This window comes from Carassius carassius, chromosome 31 (assembly GCF_963082965.1).
Source record: "Carassius carassius chromosome 31, fCarCar2.1, whole genome shotgun sequence".
Classification (NCBI taxonomy): domain Eukaryota; kingdom Metazoa; phylum Chordata; class Actinopteri; order Cypriniformes; family Cyprinidae; genus Carassius; species Carassius carassius.
Genome location: NC_081785.1, coordinates 27,606,329 through 27,624,171, shown reverse-complemented (window position 1 = coordinate 27,624,171; position 17,843 = coordinate 27,606,329). Strand labels below are relative to the sequence as shown.

General features: G+C 38.8%; 1 pseudogene; it reads left to right on the top strand.

The window, feature by feature from the left end:
• The first annotated feature begins 812 nt into the window (after positions 1–812).
• Positions 813–16,877, top strand: LOC132111957 (peroxidasin homolog; annotated as a pseudogene).
• Positions 16,878–17,843: the final 966 nt, after the last annotated feature.

The window sequence follows — 17,843 nt, the reverse complement described above, 5'->3', positions numbered from 1 at the left end:
CTTTGATAACATGATGGGTTTTGTCTATGAAAAATACAAGAAATACACTGTATACAGTGTCTTCAGATCTAGTGCTGTAGTGGTAAGACTTCTTTGCAAAGATTATTATTTTTTTTAACTATGTGAAATGTAGCTGTTGTCAAGGGTTTAACATTTGAAAGGAAAGAAGACATTAGAGTGAATATTAGATTATTTTAGATTATTTGTATATTTTTAATCTTGATCACAATATCCTCTTCTCCATTAATATATTATAATCATATACAAGATTTGCTCACTGGTTATGTATCCCTACAGTTCAATTTTAATTTGGCATGTGTTATCTTGCATTGGTAACGAGCCTGCATAAGCTTTCATGGTTGCGTTAGCCAGATGTCAAGGGTTTAAATGCCCAATTCAGTGCTTGTCTCCTAAATGGATGCATTTTCTACCCAGTGGTTTACTTAAATTATTCTATAATCGTGATTTATATTTTTGGAGCAACATGATCATTGTTCAGCACTAATTGGAAAACTGTATTGACTAATCAGAAGTCTAGAATCCCACTTTATTGGATGGATACTCAAAGATAACATATCCACAACACTGTGTGTGACAAGGGCAACTTGTGTCACGAATAAAGTCAAAATCAACCAGTCAATGTGTTTTCTATACAGCTATTCCATATAAAGAGATGTGTGTGTAATTAGGCTGATTAGGAGTAATAACACTAATGTGTTTTTAGCAATGTTGAACACAAAACAAACAAAACTACCAATAGTCCTCACAAAAAAATGGAGGCCAACTGATCCAGCATAGTAAAGAAAACACGGATGACAGGAGGTAAGTTCTTGTGTTATCATTTCATTGAAACGTGTTGAGGAAGGTTCTTTAAAGGCAATGTAGAGATGCTCCTCCTTATGTGTCTTTTAAAGATACTAAACAAACAGAATCTCAGTAGGTTGGTTGTTGGATGACTAGTCCACCACTCTGAGCCATATCCTAGTTAGGAATGGTGTGAATGTGTTGAGTATGTTGTGCTTTTTACTTTCCTTGTGTGAAAATTCATCAGGAATGTTTCCTGTTTGTCTGCGATCCGGACCAATTTACTGTGTGTACATTGGAGTGAAAGTCTTGTGCTTAATATGGGCCAAACGTGACCAAATTCGACCCACAAATTGATTAGTTGTGTGGGAGAAACTATTTTATCATAAAACTATACTGGTTGGGATATTTGTCTATGTATCACTAATTAATGATTAAAGATGAATGATTTTAAAGTGGTCATATGATGCGATTTCAGCTTTTCCTTTCTCTTTGGAGTGTTACGAGCTCTTGGTGCATAAATAAGATCTGTAAAGTCTGCCCTGCTCGTTCTAACATGCCCCCACATGTCTGTGTCACGATGTGGGAAGATTTGCATAACGCTGCCCAAATGTATACTCAAAGAAAGGTCATGACTCTTTTCTCGCTGTAGTATTGTTGCAATGCCACCATGTCATGGAGACACTGTGTGTTATTTACAACACTGTTCCAGAGCAGTAACCTAGTAAGGGGCGTAACATTTCCGTCACATGCTTGACGTATTTGGCCAATCACAATGCACTGGATATCTGGCCAATCAGAGCACACCTCGCTTTTTAAGGACCTCAAAGGTCTCCTCAGAGGATCATGTGAACCAACTCGTAGCTTTGGAGGGTTAAAATGATTAGATTAAAACATTAATCACTTACCCCCATGTCGTTCCAAACCCGTGAAAGCTTCGTTTGTCTTCAGAACACAATTTAAGATATTTTGGATGAAAACCCCCAAAGTGCGTATGCTATTCTGTGTCAGCCGCGACACAAGGATACGTGTTCCACTGTACGTGTATCTACACTTTGATTTGAATGAAAACAGTGCATCCGTGCAGCACGGCTGACACAGAATAGTGTACGCAGTTTGCGTTCAGCTCAGATTCTCCAAAATGGCGCTACAGTGATGCGGTGAGACACAGAGGAGACGAATTGTTGAATAAAGTCATTATTGTTGTTTTCTTCGTGTACAAAAAGTATTCTCGTCGCTTCATAACATTACGGTTGAACCTCTGATGGCAGATGGACTATTCTGATGATGCTTTTCATACTTTTCTGGACGTTGACAGTGTATTTTACTGGGCAGTCTATGGGACAAGCCTTCCGGTTTTCATCCAAAATATCTTAAATTGTGTTCTGAAGTAGAACGAAGCTTTTACGGGTTTGAGACAACATGGGGGTAAGTGATAGATGACAAAATACTGGATTTAATTGATCATCGAGATTTGTCGCTTGCAGATGGGAAAGCAACAGAAACTTTTTTCATTCAATACTTTGTACTGCTTACACAGTTTCCGCCGGTTTATTTTTTAACAGTAAAAACTCCTTTTCAATTGAGGATCCTTTCAGTTGTGAAACAGCTGTGTTGCCAAGCTCAGTGCTGTCTCAAGTTGGACAAAATTTCTAACTGCCATGCACTTCATTAAGTCAGACGCTGATCGGTCTACACAGCACCGCATGAAGTCAAACAATCCTGTAATCTGCTAGCAATACTAAATGTCACAAGCTGACAGGCCTCTGCTGGATCTGTAGCTAATGAGATTGCTTGCTTAACATTTGAATAATCTTATCTGATTGTTTTCTGTAAAATGGTCCTGCACGATTAGACCCTCCACCTCCCCCAGCTCCTCCTGTCTAAATCTGCTACGAAGGTCTTACACTTGTTGTAATATTTATTTACTATGTTAATATTTAATATTTTATATTAATATATGACTATTTATTGAATTTTTATTTTTAATAATTGCATGATTTAACATTTTAACATTTAACATTTTATGTCACTGTTATTTAAAGTGCCAGTTAATGAGCCTGAGCATTTGCTCAGTTTTTAATCCCATGTGCAGATTCAAATTTACTACTAAACTCCAATTCAGAAGCTTTTATTTATACTGATGTTTGTATAATTTTCTCCAGTCCCGCAGGTGAGCAGGGAGGAGGGTGATCCCTTTGTCTCAACGTCTCTTGAAGAGGCCATTCGGAGCATAAACACCGCAATAGACTCCACCAGGAGGCAGCTCTTTGATGGGTGAGCGCTTGGTGCTGCAGGCAAAACATGCCAAGAAAACAATTCCTTCTGCTGTGAGTCACAATGGCATAACCCATCAGGAATTTAGTGGGACCATTTATGCCTTGGACAAGGGCCGGTCACTAATTTATCACTGCAAGGAGACTCTGCACTCTGAGCTTGATGTTGGGGGTTATTTTGTCTATGGAGGCCAGTGCCAGCTTATGTTAGCTCATTGAGAGTGTTTGTATTTCATAGCTAGAGAGGATTGTTTCGAAAGTACATCCTTTTAAATGAAGTCTTACTGAGATATGTTATCCTAGTTAAGAGAGATTGCCAAAGATTACATTTGGAATTACTTCTCATGACTCTTTTAAATTTTAAATTACAATATTAGTTGACATTTTACTATTGAAGCATGCTTATTGAATTTATGCAGTCCAAAACACCTGGTAATGGATCATGAAAATCATGAAAATAAAACTCATATTGTTATAACATGGCACCTTCTTAATTCACCTTCTTAATTCACAAGAGATGATATGTGAAATGATGCCAAATCCTTGAATGATCAAAATGATATTAATGCTGCAAGACTCTGATGTTCTTTAGCTTTGAATGATTATTCTTTCTTTTATATTGTTCTCTCAAATAACCCCAGTAAACACTGAATTAAATTGTAGTTATTCAGAAGTACATTAAATAACTGAAGCCAGGTTGTTAGGCTGTAGGCTTTGTAGTCAGCTTTTAAGATGCCACTTAAAATCATAATTTCTTTTGACACATGGCTGCAAAAACTATCTTAAGAAGGGCAGAACTTTAGGTACAGAGCCTTCATCAGTGACTGCACTTGAAAGCATATGTTTTAAAAACAGTTTTCAGGGTGAGCTTCAGTAGAAAAAAAGTGTATGATCCAAGTTGTCCAAGGTTTGGATGCACTTTTATTAAATGCTTGAAAGAAAGTCATGTGCACATGGCCATGTCAAGTGCTTTGACAGGTTGTTTATGCTCTTTAATGGGGTTCAGTACTATGACATAGTTTCCATTTTGCTTTAATAATCTTGTCCCCATTTCAGCATGATGCAGGAAATAAATGATGAGGGAAATAAAGCATCCAAAATACACTTTTAAATGTTGCACTTTATCTATTTATGTCTGTAGATGTCAGTTACAATACATACCTAAATAGGCCGTTTTATCAAAATGAGTTTCTCATGTCAGAAATCTCCAATTCAGCAGCACTTAAAACTTTCCAGTTTTATTCCTATTTATATTCTGAAAGCTTTTAAAAAGGGGTTTAAAGAACATTTTATTCTTAAAAACATGGTGAAAATGCATGCAAATAACATTAAACATAACATTAAATATTAGTAATATTATATATTATATAATTTTTTTTTTTTTTTTACCCTATTCACCTGGGGTGTCTTGCACAGTTCAAAATCAGTTTTGAATTGATTAATAAGGAATTATGAGATTGAGCTATGAGATCGATCACATAATCTGTTAGACAAAATGCAGGTCTATAGTTTGCTAATTTGTATTCTCTTCTTGAGTGAGTCTGAATGGCTTTTGTGAATGTGGAAGTTAATGTGTTCTCCACCATTGTCAGATCTCCTCGTACCCCTGCCGAGCTTCTGGCTTTGTTTCGTTACCCCCGGGACCCCTACACAGTGGAGCAGGCCAGAGCGGGAGAGATTTTTGAGCAGACCCTACTTCTCATCCAGAGGCATGTCAACCAGGGCCTCATGGTGGACACTAATGGAACAGGTATCTCACACCATAATGCTGCTCTTCGAATTATGTATTGTGTTATTGTTATTGTGTAATAAAATAGTATATGGCAGCGATCCCCAACCTTTTTAGCAGCAAGGACCGGTTTAATGTCAGACAATATTTTCACGGACCAGATTTTAAGGTGTAATGGATAAATTCAACAAAATAAAATGATACGACTGGCATAAAAACTGTGGTATATTGTAAATATAATAATAAACATGAATCCACTGTGTATTAGTATGCAACTTTAGTAAACATCGCGCCAACAACATAACATGAATGATATATAATGAGCGAGTACATCATGAATCCATTTTCCAAACCGTGTTTTTGTCTTATCCTGAATCACTATGGTACACTTATAATAAGTGTTTATATTCTGACTATTTTAGTCTGGTTGGGGTCGACAACGCTGCAGAGTAGCACAGTACCTGCGTGACTCGCCATAGATGTAAACAGAGAGAAGTAGCTCCGGCTACAATGTTCTTCCACCAGACACGAGCGTTACCGACCGCAGCTTTAATGTAAGTTATTTATTCTTTCTTGTGCGGACTGGTACCAAATGACGCACGGACCGGTACTGGTCCATAGCCCGGGGGTATATGGCATGGGGTGGGAATCACATGGTACCCTTACGATACGATACAAAATGCGATACATGGCTCACGAAACAGATAATATCATGATACAGCAATTCTGCGATAATTGACATATTGCTAGACAATCGTAGAATGATAGATCACAATATCTGTCTATGGAAACAAAATGCCTGTGAAGTGGTTGAGTTCAGGTTCTCTCTTCATCCAAGACCAAACTGCTGAAAATTCTGCAAAAATTTTAATTATGTCATCATTTACTCACTCTAGAGTTGTTTTTAACCTTAATTAGTTTCTTTCTTCTGTTGAACATAAAAATTATTTTGAAGAATGTGGGTAACCAAACAATTGCTGGTCCCCAATGACTTCCATAGTATACAGTATATACTGTATATATTTTTTATTCTATCAAAGTTAATGGGGAGCAGCAACTGTTTGGTCACCCAAAATACAGTCGTGGCCAAAAGTTTTGAGAATTACATAAATATTGGAAATTGGAAAAGTTGCTGCTTAAGTTTTTAAAATAGCAATTTGCATATACTCCAGAATGTTATGAAGAGTGATCAGATGAATTGCATAGTCCTTCTTTGCCATGAAAATTAACTTAATCCCAAAAAAACCATTTCACTGCATTTCATTGCTGTCATTAAAGGACCTGCTGAGATAATTTCAGTAATCGTCTTGTTAACTCAGGTGAGAATGTTGACGAGCACAAGGCTGGAGATCATTATGTCAGGCTTATTGGGTTAGAATGGCAGATTTAACATGTTAAAAGGACGGTGATGCTTGAAATCATTGTTCTTTCATTGTTAACCATGGTGACCTGCAAAGAAACGCGAGCAGCCATCATTGCGTTGCATAAAAATGGCTTCACAGGCAAGGATATTGTGGCTACTAAGATTACACCTAAATCAACAATTTATAGGATCATCAAGAACTTCAAGGAAAGAGGTTCAATTCTTGTAAAGAAGGCTTCAGGGCGTCCAAGAAAGTCCAGCAAGCGCCAGGATCGTCTCCTAAAGAGGATTCAGCTGCGGGATCGGAGTGCCACCAGTGCAGAGCTTGCTCAGGAATGGCAGCAGCCAGGTGTGAGCGCATCTGCATGCACAGTGAGGCGAAGACTTTTGGAAGATGGCCTGGTGTCAAGAAGGGCAGCAAAGAAGCCACTTCTCTCCAAAAAAAACATCAGGGACAGATTGATCTTTTTGCAGAAAGTATAGTGAATGGACTGCTGAGGACTGGGGCAAAGTCATATTCTCCGATGAAGCCCCTTTCTGATTGTTTGGGGCATCTGGAAAAAGGCTTGTCCGGAGAAGAAAAGGTGAGCGCTACCATCAGTCCTGTGTCATGCCAACAGTAAAGCATCCTGACCATTCATGTGTGGGGTTGCTTCTCATCCAAGGGAGTGGGCTCACTCACAATTCTGCCCAAAAACAAAGCCATGAATAAAGAATGGTACCAAAACACCCTCCAACAGCAACTTCTTCCAACAATCCAACAACAGTTTGGTGAAGAACAATGCATTTTCCAGCACGATGGAGCACCGTCCCATAAGGCAAAAGTGATAACTAAGTGGCTCGGGGAGCAGATTGTTGGGTCCATGGCCTGGAAACTCCCTGTGACGAGTGGGGCGGGGCCGAGGGACGTGGGAACAGGAGCGAGGCCGGTGGCGTGATTGCAGATGGGCGACACCTGCGACACTCGCTGTTCTCGAGTCCCACGGAGGAGATATAGAGGAATATAAAACCGGAGCGACGACAGTGACGGACGAGAGAGGACCAGGCCTGGACTTTATTTTGTGTTTGCTATTTATTTGTGCGCAACAGTCGTCCGCGAGGGACTGTTGCGCTGTTTGTGTTTATTTTGATTATTAAAGTTTATTTGCTTGTCCGCCGATTCCCGCCTCCTCCTTCCCGAAGATTATGAAGATTTAACTCATTACACTCCCCAAATCTTAAGCCCATTGAGAACTTGTGGTCAATCCTCAAGAGGCGGGTGGACAAACAAAAACCCACTAATTCTGACAAACTCCAAGAAGTTATTATGAAAAAATGGGATGCTATCAGTCAGGATTTGGCCCAGAAGTTGATTGAGAGCATGCCCAGTCGAATTGCAGAGGTCCTGAAAAAGAAGGGCCAACACTGCAAATACTGACTCTTTGCATAAACGTCATGTAATTGTCCATAAAAGCCTTTGAAACGTATGAAGTGCTTGTAATTATATTTCAGTACATCACAGAAACAACTGAAACAAAGATCTAAAAGCAGTTTAGCAGCAAACCTTTTGAAAACTAATATTTATGTAATTCTCAAAACTTTTGGCCACGACTGTATATTATTTTGCATTCAGCATAAGAAAGAAATTAATAAAAATGTGGAACAACATGAGAGCGAGTAAATGAAATAATTTAAATTTTTGTGTGAACTATAAATTTAATGACAAGCGGCAGCATGTTCAGTACTTTAAGTCTGCTGTCACTTTAAGAACTGCACTCATCTGTTTTTCTCTCAATTGTTAAATTTCACTTTCGACGAAGCACGTCAGAACAGCAAGCAAATGAAATGTTTAACTGGCAAGGCTTTAAAGCACATGCAAATAATGCAGTTCTTGAATATCGCATACTCTTTGTCGATATTGTTTGTCCTTTCAGTGGTATAAAGGCGTGTGGTGTGTCCAAATTTTGGACATAAATATGGTTGGGCATCTATTTTTTTTACTCACACCGCGGGACACCATCCCATTAAAAACGTTGTTTTCCTAGGCTAGTTAACTTGTTCATGTCTCCCTCATTCATGTGTTGAGTGTCACCTTGAGGAGCCATGAAGTAACGTTGCTGGGAGCAGGGAAATCTATTTAGATCGCCTTATATTGTTAATTAAAATATTGATATTTGTCGGTGACATATCGATTCTCGTATCACACAGAGAAGTACAACCATATATTGCCATATTGTTATTTTGTCCCACCCCTACTAAATATTGAGCTGACACTGTGGTGCTTCGTGCTGCAGAAGACATGGGTCATTGTTTTTCTTGTTATGACAACAGCACAGTTTTCATTGCCACACTAAGGCAAAATACCCTCACATGTTTGGACAAGCCCTCCCCCAATCTATGCATTTACCCTCTGGACACATTCACTGACACAAATACCAAGAAGGTCAACAAGCACAATTACTTGAATCTATTGCTAACTAGTCTAGCATAGCCAGAATTTTAACTATAATGGGGTCTGGTCCACTTTGCAGCTAATTTAATGGCAGGTTAATCTAAAATGGTTGATACTAAAATAGAATGGCGTGGAAAGCAATTATTCAATATAATTAATATAATGAACAGATTTAATTTAGGCCTTTATTTACATATAAGCACACATACATAGAACGAATTACATATGGAAAACATGGAAGCTTCGGTGTTTACCATATGTGATGTTCTCTATGTATGTGTGTCACTAATTGTTTAGATGTAAATGAAAGCCTAAATTAATCATGCCTCTTCACAAGACTTGGTTATAAAACTCTAAATATATTTAGTCAATTCATTTTTCAGATCTTCTAAGTTTTGATAACCTGAACTTTTAATGGAGATCTCATATTTCATTTAAATAAATCCTCATTTGGGTTTCAAAGATTAACCAAAGTCTTATGGGTTTAGATTTATATGAACGTGAGCAAATGATGACGTAATTTTCATTTTTTTTTTATTAACTATCCCTATAGAACCTTTCATTACAGCTGTATTTGTCTCTTAACAAAATAGTAGTAGCCTAAACATAGTAGCCTTATTTTACAAGATGCATACTCTTTCTTAACAGACTTCCACTACAATGACTTGGTGTCACCGCATTTTCTGGATATGATAGCTAACCTGTCTGGCTGCAAGGCCCATCTGCGCTTCAACAATTGCTCAGATATCTGCTTCCACCAGTAGTATCGTACCCATGATGGCACTTGCAACAACCTGCAGCACCCCATGTGGGGCGCCTCGCTAACTGCCTTCGAGCGCTTGCTAAAGCCTGTTTACGACAATGGCTTCAATCTCCCACGTGGCGCCACTGAGCGAAGGCATAACAGCTTTCCTCTGCCTCTTCCACGTCTGGTCTCCACCACCATGATTGGAACGGAGACCATCACCCCAGACGATCGCTACACACACATGCTAATGCAGTGGGGCCAGTTCCTTGACCACGACCTGGATTCAACTGTCGTATCCCTCAGCCAGTCTCGTTTTTCTGATGGACAGTTGTGCACCTCAGTGTGCACCAACGACCCACCTTGCTTTCCCATCATGTTCCCTCCCGCTGATCCACGGCAACGGCGTAACAGAGCAAGTTGCATGTTCTTTTTATGCGCTCTAGTCCCGTTTGCGGCAGTGGAATGACCTCTCTGCTTATGAACTCTGTGTATCCACGTGAGCAGATGAACCAGCTCACTTCCTACATCGATACCTCCAATGTTTACGGTAGCTCACAGCATGAGGCAAAAGAGATACGGGACTTGACCAGCCATCGGGGCATGTGGCGACAGGGTATTGTGCAACGTACTGGCAAGCCATTGCTCCCATTTGCAATTGGCCCATCAATAGAATGCATGCGGGATGAAAACGAAAGTCCAATTCCTTGCTTCCTAGCCGGGGACCATCGTGCCAATGAGCAGCTTGGGTTGACGGCTATGCATACGGTTTGGTTCCGTGAACATAACTGCATTGCCAGCGAGTTGCTACGTCTCAACCCCCATTGGGATTGTGACACCATTTACCATGAGACACGGAAGATAGTAGGAGCCCAAATGCAGCATATAACCTACAGCCATTGGTTGCCCAAAATACTGGGCAAGGCTGGCATGAGGCTACTGGGTGACTATAATGGCTATAATCCCAATATTAATGCTGGCATCCTCAACGCTTTTGCCACTGCTGCCTTCCACTTTGGCCATACACTCATTAATCCCATTTTGTATCGGCTCAATAAAAAAAACTCTCAGCCCATCCATCAAGGACATATCTCACTGCATAAGGCTTTTTTCTCACCCTTCCGTATTGTGAACGAAGGAGGCATTGATCCTTTGCTCCGTGGTTTGTTTGGAGTAGCAGGAAAAATGCGAGTGTCCACTCAGCTTCTCAACACCGAACTTACTGAACGGCTTTTTTCGATGGCGCATTCATTGGCACTCGACCTTGCTGCCATGAATATCCAAAGGGGGCTTGACCACGGTATACCCCCCTACAATGACTACCGAGTGTTCTGCAACCTGACATCCGCGCAGACTTTTGATGATCTGAGGAATGAGATTTAGAATCCCAGTGTGCGAGAAAAGCTTCAAAGGTTAGCCAAAAACCCTTTCGTTCTAAATCCCATGTCATTGAAGGATAGATTTAGCATTTTCTGGATGTAATGACCTATTCTGCTCCCAGGCTCTATGGCACACCTCAGAATATTGACCTGTTTCCTGCTTTGATGGCTGAAGAGCTGGTGCCTGGCAGCAGACTGGGACCGACCCTCATGTCTTTACTGGCAACCCAGTTCAAGCGTCTTAGAGATGGTGACCGGTAAGACCTGTCCTTGTTCCCCAGAAATTTCTGATTTTTCAAATTTCTAACTTCATAAAACATGTTAAGGCTTTTCAGACTGCGCCTAACACTGAGTTATTGTCATTCTTAACCCTGTTTTTAACCTCGGCTAAAGGTATGTTTCATACTTTTAATTTAGAAGCAAGGTTAGCACCACTTTATATACATTAAGAAAGCCTGCTCTAAAGCATATCAGTGGCACGTAGTGGTGTCAAACAAGTACCGGGTTAAACAATATTATGTTAGAATCTTGGCTACCTTTTTAGCAGCAGACACACAATCATGTGCCTCATGTCAATTGCAAATAGTGATGGAAAAAACGTGAATTTGATAGAAGAAAAGATTGTTTTGCAGTGTTTTATTTGAACTTCATAGTTCAATAAGTCTATTTAGGGAAAATTTGACAATTGGTAATATATAAAATATGGATGTGCAATGTAAATGCTATGTAAACACGTAGTCCTACCGTTGTCCAGTCAATGACACTGTCATAGCAAATAAGAACATTTACCCAGGGTTTAGGAATGTACAGTGTGAAACGTTAGCTTATGAATACATAGGATTAATTGTTAAATTGTGAGCAGTGTGAAACATGAAGCAAGATAACCTTGGATTCTGGGGTTTAGAATGAACCAGGCTTAACTATTTTGAGTATTAGAAGACCTATTGATTCAAAGCAGCTTTACCAAAAAATCATGATGTTCATAATAATAATATCTTAAAATATTCATGCCTTATATTATATTTGCCCTTCGAGAGTTTACAGTGTGTATGCTGGTAAAACAGGATGTACTATATATCCAATAAAAAACAACGAGATTTGATTATGGTACATACAGTATCCTCATGTTACCGTATTTTCCGGACTATAAGTCGCACTTTTTTTCATAGTTTGGCTGGTCCTGCGACTTATAGTCAGGTGCGACTTATTTATCAAAATTAATTTGACATGAACCGAGAGAAATGAACTGAGAGACATTAACCAAGAGAAAAAATTACCGTCTACAGCCGCAAGAGGGCGCTCTATACTGCCAGAGATGCTGCTAAGTGCTCCTGTAGTCTACACTGAGCAGCATAGAGTGACCTCTCGCAGCTGTAGACGGTAATGTTTTCTCTTGGTTCTTGGTTCTAAATTAATGCGACTTATAGTCCAGTGCGACTTATATATGTTTTTTCCCTCATCGTGACGTATTTTTGGACTGATGCGACTTATACTCAGGTGCGACTTATAGTCCGAAAAATATGGTAAGCGTTATTACAATTATTTGAGGATGTAACTGACACAGTTAAATAATTAATCAACTTTACTCATGTAATTGTAGGTTTTGGTATGAGAACCCTGGGTCCTTTAGCCCTGCTCAGTTGACCCAGCTGAAGCAGACGTCTCTCGTCCGGGTGTTGTGTGACAATAGCGACAACATCACCCGAATCCAGTCAGATGTCTTTAGCGTGGCTGAATTCCCTCACAGTTATGGAAGCTGTGATGATGTACCTAAGATTGACCTACGTTTGTGGCAGGACTGCTGTGAAGGTACGAGGATCGGTTTACCATGACTCACATCATATATATATATGCCCACTGCCCACTGCTCTGTGTGTGTGTGTGTGTGTGTGTGTGTGTACACTTTGGATGGGTTAAATTCAGAGCACGAATTCTGAGTATGGGTCACCATACTTGGCTGAATGTCACGTCATAAAGATATTGTGTTTTGGGCATTACTCCAATAGGAATTACTGTTGTTCTGTTGTTTCCCATCTGACAGATTACATCCCACAAATAGAATCCATCTGAAAACATCCTGAAACCATCATCATATTTTATCATGTTTCACTTCCACATATTGTATGAATCAGGATGGTATGGTGCATTTATTCAGAATATACTGTAACGCTTAGTGTAATGCAATGGATAAATGACTCGGAGAGTGAAACCGTTTTTTCTCTCTGTTGGAACTGACAGATAAAAAGACTTGAAGGCGTCTGAGCAGGACAGACTGTGCAGATGAGGACGGGAGAGAACGAGTAGATGGAGAGCGTTGGAAGAAGAACCCCTGCACCAGCTGTCAGTGTCATGTAAGTTCATCAGTGCGCTGAGCCTTTCAGACTGAAATCTTCACATATAGTCTGTGTTGCGTTCTCACTGCATTCATGGGCTTGTGAACACACTGGAGCAGAAACAAGCATATGCACACAAATGTAGTTTTACATGATGTACCAGTTTTCCGTGGTTCTCAACTTGTTTTGGTTCGGAATTACAAACATTTTATATAAAAATATACAATTGTCATGAACTGCAATAAGCTGTGATACTCAACCTTTGATATTATATACAGTATGAGAAGCTTTTTTTTAATTCTGAAAGTTTATAAGCATGTTGATTTTGCTGTTGCAGTAAAGCACAATGACATATTCAATATATATCATGATAACATTCAATATATATTGTAGTTTATAATTTGTATGTACAGTAGCATTGTTTTTTTTCTGACTGTATCAAAGCAGAATCTTTTGGTCGTGACCCTCCGGTTGAGAACAATCAAAGCATGCAGCAAGATTGGCCATGTGGTTCATTACAGAAAATGCAACTTTCAAAGCTTTTTATTTGGAGGGCTAAATGTTGCAAAACAGTGGATTTTCAGCTCAAGTTTCAATGGGCTGTGTTGAAAATCATTTGGAATAGTTTATTTATGATTTACCAAACGACTTTCATTGTGAGACGGTTTTATTTACTCACTGTCGCCACATTCTACTCACATTTGGCTCTTAGTGAGAGTTCATTTTGGATGCTAGGTATCTGTTACATCTGTGTTTTCTTTATCTCACTGAAAATGAATGCATGGCATTCTAGCACTCTCATGTACTTATAATTGATGATTAATGGATCATTAGACCGACTGATTCCCTGGGGGAGCTTTAGCTGTCAAATACTGACAAATGCCCTCACATGGTTCTGTATGTCATGGTAACATTATAACTCAATCTGGGATTGAATCTGCAGTCAATCGCATGTAGTTTAAAGGAATACTTCACCCAAAATGGAAAATGGCTGAAAATGTGATCACCCTCAGGCCATTCAAGATCAGGATGAGTTTGTTTCTTCATCAGATCTGGAGAAATGCAGCATTGCATCAGTGTCTCATCAATGGATGCTCTGCAGTGAATGGGTGCCGTCAGAATGAGAGTCCAAACAGCTGATAAAAACATCACAATAATCCACAGCACTCCAGTCCATCAGTTCACATAATGTGAAACCAAAATCTGTTTGCAAGAATTTAAATTTTCTATCATTAGGTCCATCTCCTGTTGTCTTTCACATCAAAATCCAGCTGTTTCAGACTGTAAACAGTGCATCTGCATTTTTTTCCCATGGTTCAGACCAGGTGACTTTTTAACTGGAGAAAGCGTAATTATGGTTAGAGATCTCGTACTTAAACCCAGTGTTTCCCAGCCACTAGTGTGCCATGGAACATTTTTAAAAACTTTCTATCTTTATTATATTTAGATATTATTATTATTATTATTATTTTAAATCAATGCAATTTGTCATCTTTACATCTGTGTGTGAGTTTTACTAAACAAAAAACTAAACCAATGAAAGATATTCAAAATAGCATGTGACTAAACCTCGTAACGCCATTGGATCCTCAAACTGTCAGTCAAACCTCGTAGCTCCACCCACCTCCATTCACAATGAAGCACCTCGCACTGTCTGGATATGGATCTCTGCTCGTTCACAATGCAAGCTCAAATAAAGAACTGAATTTTGAATAAGTACAGTGTTTTCTTTACCCAAGAAACACTATGTGTATAAAAGCTAATGTTTTGTATGTGTTTAAAGATCGGAGAAGAGATAGCATTTGACGTCTAGGTGTAGCTAATATACTGTTTTATATATCCTGTGCATTGCGGTTCAACTTCTATATCATGAGATTTTGGACAAATGTATTCCAGTAACAAGAACAACAAAAAAAAAACTCATTGGCCACATAACTACTATATAATCTCTATGAACTTTAAGTTGATGAAAACATAATGCGATGCACTCACTGCCTCAGATGCGGCTGCTTATGATAGACCAAACAGAGAAATCTGGCATTCATTGGTTAAAAACTTCATTTGAGCTTGATTTTCATAAAATGTAAATATTATAATGGAGCATGCAAGTGTCTGATCATATATAAAGACAACGATGTTTGTAACAATTAAAATATAGAAATTTTTTGTTTATACATTTTTTATAAGTGGTCATGCTTTCGGACAAACAAGGTTTACGCCCCAGCAGCCACAATATGTAAATTTGTTGTTTTATCATCATCAGCAACATAGTGACCTTTGACCTTGTGTTCCTACCTGACTTAAGCTCAAGTTTTACATTAAATGTGAGTACTACTTTTAATGTAATATCCAGTTTTAATATGGCATTCAAAGCCATGCAGGTTTGTTCAATTTTGCTATATTTCACTGCTTAGTGGTGTGCCATGGGACATTTTACTTATCAAAACTGTGGCATCGCTGAAGAAAAAAAGGTTGGGAAACACTGCCTTAGCCACAAGCAATCTTAAAAACATCTTAATGTTCGAACTGCAATGTTCGAACTGCGGGTTGTTTATTACTATAAACTTTTTTTCACAATTTGTTTACACTTTTTTAAAATACTTTTTAATAAAATATATATAAAATAAAAAAGAATAAGAAATAAAAATACTGCTGCAAAGTTCTCCACTAAATAAAATACTCTCAGTCTCAAACCAATATCATATAATACAATATAATGAAAAATATAAATAAATAACTATGATTACAGTGCAGCATTACCAATCCCAGCTTGTAGGCCTGCTCATATTTAAAAAATATATATATAACTTTTCCAAAGTGTTAAGTACAGCATCAAAAGTTTCAGTTTTTAGACCTGCTCAGATTTCGTTATTGCGTTGGACCGATCGGAATTAAGAGCAAAGGTCTGTTTAAATGCCGACGGGAGCTGCGTTTGAATTACAATCGGTTTTTTCTTAGTTGTAGTGATGTTCACACTCGCGTGATGCCTTTTGAAAACCTTAGGCCGGTGACACACTGGCATATTGCACCTGTCAAACATAGTCTATTTTGCTGTCAATACTGTTGACGGTGTCCTTTATCAGTAGGCTTTATATTTATGCTCAACATGAAGTATAGATATTGTTGTCGTGAAGACAAGATCCTGGTCTGTCGGCGGTCTCCCTCTATGTCACCTACAGCAGCAGCAGCGCGCCAGCGGCGCGTCAGGTACCATTCTGGTGTGTAAAGACACAGAAAACGCGAAGCAGCCGTCACACAACTGACACGCAGCCGAAACGCCACGCTCACGCCACGCATCCAGTGTGTCACCGGCCTTAGAATCAGCTGCAGGGCGGGATTTACGCTGAACGCGGAGACTTCTGCCACTTAATATGTTCGTTTGTAAACACGAAAATGTACCCATGTTCCGCAAACAAAATATTGCATTCGGTCATTCGTTACACACGTTCACCGTACCGAAAGCCCTGTACCGAAACGGTCCGGTACGAATACACGTACCGTTATATGTATGTATATAAGACATTATTTTCTTTTTGAGTAACTTACTAAAATAACGAAAATATATGTATTAAAAAACTGAAATAAAAACATTTCAGAACTATACTGACATACAAAAAAAAGCTCCTACAGAGCTATTGTCCCGTTTTCAGCTCAGTTGTTCCTGTGTCTCTGTCTCTGTTAGGGGACCCAGTTGACGTGTTTCGTGGAAAAGTGTCCGCAGACAGCATGTCTGAGGCCAGTGACGCCCAAAGGCTCGTGCTGCCTCGTGTGCCTCAACCAGCCGTCACAACTGCAGGATAACGAGCATCGCGTATAACCTCAGGACACTCAACCAATGTGACCTTGAGCTCATGCCTCCATTTGTTCCATAGTTGTGTTTCAGGTTTTTTTTTTGGTGTTTGTCATGTTGTTGTTGTTTTTTTCTTTTTTGCATATCCTCAGATGCCCTCCACAAAGAGCCAAAAATACACCGCCTTATGAAGTGTCTGAACAGAAGAATTTGGGGCCCTGTTTTCCTCCTCAGGCATGTTAACCAGGAGAGGCTACCCAAAGAGTTCAGCTCTTATCACTGATCAAACACCAAACCCAAGTCTTCAGGATTACTTGAAAATTACAGTCAGTTGTGCTAAATGATGTGACCTTGCACCACAAAAGCAGTCTTAAGTCTCGGGTATATTTGTAGTAATAGCCAAAAAACATTATATGGGTCAATATTATCTATTTTTCTTTCATGCCAAAAATAAGTAGGATATTGAGTAAAAATCATGTTCCATGAAGATATTTTGTAAATTTTCTAACGTAAATATATCAAAAATTTATTTTGGATAACTAATATGCATTGCTAATTGACAACTTTAAAGGTGATTTTCTCAGTATTTAGATTTTTTTGCACCCTCAGATTCCAGATTTTCAAATAGTTGTATCTCAGCCAAATATTGTCTGATCCTAATAAACCATACATCAATGGAAAGCTTATTTATTCAGTGATGTATAAATAAAAACAAAACAAATGACACTTAAGACTGGTTGTGTGGTCCAGGGTCACACACATACACATACATACATATATATATATATATATATATATATATATATATATATATATATAGCAAGTTTAGATTCTGAGCAATATGAATGAATGCATTTTGAAAATTTTTGCGTGTAGAATTCTGACTCGTTTCTTTAATGTGTGACTGACAAATGTTCATCATGGTTAATAAGGTTACAAAATCTGTTTGTTTTATGGAAGAAGCACTCTCAGATTTGAGATGCTGCAGAACTG